The sequence below is a fragment of the Bactrocera tryoni genome, unplaced genomic scaffold (assembly GCF_016617805.1).
Source record: "Bactrocera tryoni isolate S06 unplaced genomic scaffold, CSIRO_BtryS06_freeze2 scaffold_64, whole genome shotgun sequence".
NCBI classification, from domain to species: Eukaryota; Metazoa; Arthropoda; class Insecta; order Diptera; family Tephritidae; genus Bactrocera; species Bactrocera tryoni.
In genome coordinates, this window is record NW_024396310.1 from 572,792 (window position 1) to 580,109 (window position 7,318).

Here is a 7,318-nt window from a genome sequence, read left to right on the forward strand (position 1 = left end):
TTTTTCATAATATAAAATATCAAAACTGGAAACAAACTACATACTAAAAATAGTTTATCTACATCTACATATATATATAAAAATCAATGCCACTTTCTTTGTAATTTCATCACTCATAAACGGCTGAACCGATTTGGCTGATTTTTTTTTTGTTGTATTTGTTATTATTAGGAGAAGGTTCTTATGTAAGAAAAAATTGCGAAAGTTGCCGGAAAACCCCTAAAAACAGCCCTTTTCTTTTTCCCATACAAACGTTTTAATTTGTATGTACATATGTATGTACATACATATGTATGTAAGTAAAAATGATTATTTGTTTGTTAGTAACGCTAACGCTCGAGAACGGCGGAACCAATCCTCATGAAATCAGAAAGTGTTCGCTGTGGATCTGGAAAGGGTTAGATATAAAAAAACCATATACTTTTCATAAGGAAAAGTCGAAAAGTGGAAATTTCAAAAGTGACTTTTCATACAATTCCTTTTTGTTTTGTTTTTCAATATTTTGATTTGTAAATTATTTGAATCGTTCAATTTCGGTCGCTTGCTTTTTTATTCCGGCTCTTTAAAAGAATAATTATTGAAAATTATTCAGTGAAAACTCTTCATGTGTGTTTCAAACGAAGTGATCATATAAGAAATTATTTTAAAGAAAGTGCCGGCACTTCTAAAATCAAACATAGGTCGACGTACTCGAAATGTTCGGGGCGTGTTGTCACAAAGAGTATCACAAACTGCAATGCGACGTCCACGAAATAGATTTGAAGAAGCTCATCATGCAAGAAATTCAGCAAGACCTACGCGAATACGACGTCGTGTTTTGGAAGATATGTTCCGTGCTGCATTTGATTACGACCCTTCAATCGACTATAATGTACATGGATATACTGGAATGATGGATGTTATATCCCCACATTGTGAAGCGGCTAAATTCTCGGGTGAAACGGCTGGAATGTGTTGAGCTAACGGGAAAGTAAAATTGCCGGAATTTGAGCCGCCTCCTGAACCATTACAATCATTAATTTTTGAGACATCACCAGAATCGAAACATTTTTTAAATCATATACAAGAGTACAATTCGTCTTTTCAAATGACTTCTTTCGGCGCTACAAAAATTATAAGAGATCAATTTATGCCGACATTTAAGGTGATTGCATGGAATATTTGATGGTTTTTTCAATGAATAGGGAAAAATTTATTCCTATAACATTGCATACATATTACAGATCCAAGGTCAAATTTATCACCTAGCGGGTTCATTGTTACCGCTGCCTGACGCTAACCATCAATTTTTACAAATATATTTCATCGGAGATAAAAATCGTGAATTAAATCAACGCTACACAATTGGTTCTCACACAAAAAGAGAAATTCTTTGCGAACTAAAAGATTTTTTTCATCAACATAATGAATGTGGACAGAGTTGTTCGTTCTTAAGTAATAAATTTGGTGATTCAATACATCTATGGGTAGCTATAACATTTTTTTCATGCCTGCTAACTATTGGAGGGGGAATCTTGACAGGCAATTTAAAATTGCAAAAGATCTGGCAAATTTGAGATATACAGAAATCTTTTCGAAGCAATTTCAAACTGATCCTTCCTGAAAAATAAAAAAATTGCTAAATATTGGGAATGGTAGAATATAACTTCAATCAAATACACAGTGCAATGAATTAAAACTGGCTCATTTATCATTCGATGCCATAACTTTGCCAGCCGATTTTTTTGTCCTTCTTGAGCTTGAGAACCGTTTCTTAATATGCAGTCAACTAGGCTGAAAATCGATTGGACTCGATTGATTTCACTGATGCACAGCCCAAATTCAGTAGTATTTTTACGGCAAAAACCAATTCTTTCTTAACGCACGAAATGCTTTTTGATTCACTTTTTTGTAAACTAACACAAGTTGCTTCACCAAAAATGCGATTATTCCTTAACTAATACTTATAATCTAACCAATAGAAATCATATAGATTTTATGAGTAGTACTAGCTAAGTATGTATCAGCCACAGTAAAACGTGGGCGGGTCCTCTAGTGTGTATATAAATAAAAATGAATCGTCAAAATGTATGTATGTACGCTCATAACTCAATAACGCCTGGACCAATTTGGCCAATTCTTTTTCTTAAATGTTCGTTGAAGTTCAAAGATGGTTTTTACGGCGAGAAAAATTCGAATAATTTCCGGAAAACCCCTAAAAACAGCCCTTTTCTTTTCCCCATACAAACGTTACAATAAAAATGAATGTTTGTTTGTTAGTAACACTAAGAGAACGGTTGAACCAATCTTGAAATTGAAAGGTTGTTTGTTGTGGATCGGGAAAGGTTTAGAAACAGAATACCTTATACTTTTATTGAGGAGAAGTCGGATAATTGGACAATTCCAAAAAGTAACATTTTCCATGCACATTTTTTCAATTTTTGTTTGTTTTGTTTTTCAATATTTTGACTTGTAAATTATTTGAATCGTTCAATTGCGGTCGCTTGCTTTTTTATTCCGGCTATCCAAAGGAAAAATTATTTAAAATTATTCAGTGAAAACTTTATGTATGTTTGAGACGATGTGATCAATTGCATATTGAAATTTGTTACGAAGCCACGAAGAGGTCGCTAATATTGGTCGGCGTTCTTTTTGCCATCAACGTATGACAGCCCAAGGAAAGGCAAGAAGTATTCCCAAAATGCGATTACATACGTGCGGAATTATGGATCGCGGTCAATCAGCTAGCGATCGTAACGATATCACGCACGACTTTTTAAACAATAGCTGCGAGGTTTGATGGTCTTTATCTTGAAGCAACCTATGGTATATATGGTGCTGTTAGATGCTGATTGTATTCTGTTGAGTAGCAAAAAAGATGTTTGCCGCACGCACACATTCTTCTTTGGTTGCGGATGGTGATTACACCAGATCAAATTGATGAAATCATTTCAGCGGAAATTCCTGATCCAGAGATAGAAACAGAATTATACGAAACCAATATGGTTCATGTACCTTACGGACATCACAATACCACTTCGGTTTGTATGTCTGACAATAAATGCACGAAACACTACTCATGTGCTTTTCCTTTGGAAACGGAAATGGGAAATGATGGATATTCACTGTATCGGCGTCGCTCACCAGATGACAATGGCAGAACATTTAGCATTTAGAGGCGTGAATATCGACGTTAACAACACATCGAAGTTGACAACACATGGATCGTACCATATTCGCCACTTTTGTCTAATTCACATTCAAAACTCATGTCAATGTTGAATATTGCAGATTGGTGAAATCGATCAAATACGTTTGCAAGTACGTCACCAAAGAAAGCAACATAGCGGTTATTGGCCTTGAACGATATGAGATCAGCAGTATCGAATGGGTGTGAACTGCAATAAAGCGCTTTGTAGGATATTTACTTTTGCAATTCATGAAAGTTTTCCGACTGTTGTGCGTCTCGCGGTTCAACTTCATTTAAGTCATTGCGTATTGTGAATGGTACAGTGTGTGCCACTTTTTGAGAAGCATGCCAGCAGTTGCATTTGCTGGAATATGATAATCACTTTAAACAGACGAAGGACAATGCGATAGTTACTTCGCATGCCTCTGAAGTTCGCATACTTTTCGCGAAGATCATTTCGACATATCAGCCTTCAAATTCGCGTTAATTATGGGATGCGAAAAAATTACATTGCCGACGACATTTTACATTGTACGGATATTCGCTTAGAATTGGAAATGGGCAAATTTCGGTTGATACTTCCAGTGGTTTGATATCAATTTCACCTCCCTTTTGTCAATTTACTTCAACGGAAGATGAATTCATCACGAATGTTTATCTGTCATTGGTTAAATTATCGTAACTGCAATAGCTTGAGTGCACGCGCAATTTTAGCTGCCAAAAATACAGATGTTAATGACTTAAACTGGAAGATTTAAAGTCAAATTCTGGAAGGTTTGCGCTCATATAAATTGATCGATCGTCTGGACAAGGAAGACGAAACCGTAAATTATCCCGTGGAATTTCCAAATTGCGTCTCACAGTTGGATCTGTCATTATTACGTTTCACAGTCTTCATGCACCGAAACTGTGTAATGGAACCCGACTGATTATCAGTTATCGAAGCAAGGGACAGCCATTTCAGTTCAAACGTATTCAATTTCCAGGGAAATTTGCCATTGCGTTGACAATCAACAGGACACAAGGAAATCGGGAAATGCTATGTTTTTCATACGGCCAGATATATGTGGCGTGTTGAGGAGTTGGATACCCATCTTCTCTGCATATTTACGCACCAGAACAGAAATCAAAAGATTATGTTTATTAAGTTGCGCTACATTAAAAAAATGTAGAAAAATCGAAAATAAATCATTTTCGACACAATATAATTTCAACTTTTTTTCATTTCAAAACACATAATTTCACGCAGGACAACGGCTGTGGGGTCAGCTAGTATATTTATAAATAATAGCATTCGACTCTGATTTTGAGTTAGTTTAAGAAAATTTCAAACATATTGAAGACAACTTTTATAATTACTACAGTATATCGAGATTGGCAACCATGCGCTGTGAGAGAGCAATCAGCTGACACGTTTCTACGGCAAAAATCCAAATGCCGTGGATTCCTACGGCAAAGAGAGAAGGCAGTAGCGTTTTTCACTGTTCACTTACATTGCACTCCCATAAGATAGGTCGTATCAGCTGACACAAGCAACGGGTTTCCGTTTTAGCTGTTTCGGCTATTACTCTAGTTTTCAACATAACGGTTTATCGAAAGTGGGCGTGGAGATACGTTCCTTCTATAGAGAACATAGGTTCATACGGATCGTTAAAGTTTTTTCTTGCCAAAGTCTGCAGGGGGTAAACAAAAAGTTCTGCAAAAATATGTCATTCAGAGATTATTGAGTCCAAGTACAGCATATATTTGTTCTTTGATAAGGTGGTATACTTTAAATGAATTGTTAATGCAAACTTTTATCCCGTTATTTTAATTACTTCTTGATTTGTGTACTGGAAAGTGAAACCATCAAATGGAATTTAAAATTGGTTATATAGGAAGTAGTCGTGGTCGTTGTCCCATTTCGTTCATTTTCGTACTTTCTTCGAAATCGGGTCCCGAGATATGTGATTTCACCAAAAAGTTGGCGGTGCCACGCGCATCGCCCAGTTTTCGCTCCGGCTCCCATAAAGCCCTTTTATACCGTCCCGAAAGTAAAATTCAATGTTTCTGGCGTAATTAAGTATTGATTTATTACAGTTTTAGTATTTTTGACCATTATATGGAGAGTGAGCGGGATTATCTTCCAACGTAATCCATTTTTACACTGCCGGTAGGAGTTATTATAATATGGACGACTTTGATTATTGTAGCTTTAGTGGTTTAAGAGATATGTACATTAAACTTATGAAAAGGTGGAGCCCCATCCACTTTTTAAAAAAATGTTTCCCATAGGTGGCCCTTACTACTGCGATAACCTCTGCCAAATTACAGTTTGATATCTTTATATAGTGCTGAGTTATGGCAATTTATATGTTTTCAGTTAATGGCGATTTGTAGGCGTGGCAGTGGCAGAGAACATAAAAACATAGAGAAGGTGCAAATTGAATTCTGTATGACGGTTCGATTGCGCGGCTAACAGAGCTGAAAGAATCAAAGTAAGGAATTCACCATTCACGGTGCTATTTAGCAGAATTGAGCATGTGCAGTGGCAGATATACATACATATATATAAAATGACTAAATACATGCGAGAATAAATAAAGAGAGCTGCTTTGTAGAAAAATATTCAAACTCACACAGAAAACGTAAAAAAGCATTCTCTGAGTGACATATGCATGCTTATATTGAATTATATGAACCATTGTCACATATGCGTGATTACTTTGTGTTATAAGAACCATTGTTTTCCGAAAAATGGGAAAAATTTTATGTTATAAAATTTAACAAAAAATAATTTTCAATAAATTATTATTTCAAAAATTATATTAATTTCGACTATTATAAAATGAACTTAAATGTGCTCTAAATTAAATAAAACACTTCATTCATTCCTTTCATTTCTTCAAAAAAATTAATGACCTTCATGAAATATGCATTTTCGCATTATTTCGTTACCATTTCCATATTTGTACCAATAGAATCTCCATGGCATACACATAAGTATGTACATATATTATTTCTTTGACACATTTGTCTGTAGGTTTACGAAAGCAAATGCTAGCCATATACATATGTACATACATACATTCATAATAACAAGTGTCGCACGCTTCTTTCGCATCTCCGTTGTCACGGTCAACCAATGGCCGAAAGTTGCGTTTTGTCAAAGAGTCAAGTGCTGAACACATTGAGCGCGACAGACTGCAAGCGACATCTGTCAAATATTAAAATACACACGTTCGTAAGGACACAGTTATGTAGTTGTGCAGCTGCCTCAATCGAATGGCCGCCGATTGTCAACGCTTCCCTTGCCCTTGTAACAGCTTTGCCTACAAACGTGCGTAAATATGTATGTACATATGTATACTTATGAGCGTGAATACAAGTTAATACAACAAATATTTATTTCAACATAACAACAATCATTGCAACAATGTTGTTGTTAAAGTTGAATAACATAAACAAACATCCGCTGCAACTCCCAAAAGTGGTCGACATTATTGCTGATCAATAAATAATAATATCAACAACAATAATTAACTTCAATTCTGCTGACCATTTAACATCCGTTAAACTATGCCGACGCCGCTGCCGTTGAACCACAGCTAGCTTAGGGTATTTTTAAAATTCTATGTATCAGTTTCTTTTGGAAATTCAATAAAGAAGAACTTAACTGGCGCCCGAGCAGGGACCAACAAGGATAAAAACTTAAAAGTAGACCTTGTTGGACAACATCGGTGGACTACAAGTCTTGTAAGGCAAGCCCGCAGGACACCTTCTGTTCAAGAGTACGTTGCAGGATCCCTAGTAGGGACAAGAAAACCAAACGGGAGAGATCCGGACTACCAGGAAGGGCAGCCACACCAAAAAAATAGCAATGTAAGTTAGATTTAAGTAAAAATTAAGTGTGAAAATTTAACATTTTTAAAATCTTATTATTATATTAAATCAGAAATTAAAATTTTAAAGTGAATATTATCTGAAAATTTTGAAATTCTCTATAAAAATTAAAGTATATAATTAAGTAAAGTGGAAGATATTGAAAAATTATAAAGTGAATATTATGTGGAAGTTTTTAAAGTCTATAATTAAGCAAAGTGGAAATTATTAAAAAAAAAAATATCTAATTGGAATTTGGATGCAATTCAAATTATAAATAACATATTT

At 35.2% G+C, this 7,318-nt stretch overlaps 1 pseudogene; it reads left to right on the top strand.

The window, feature by feature from the left end:
• Positions 1 to 791: 791 nt before the first annotated feature.
• LOC120781349 overlaps positions 792 to 7,318 on the top strand; it is a 9,721-nt pseudogene continuing 3,194 nt past the window's right edge.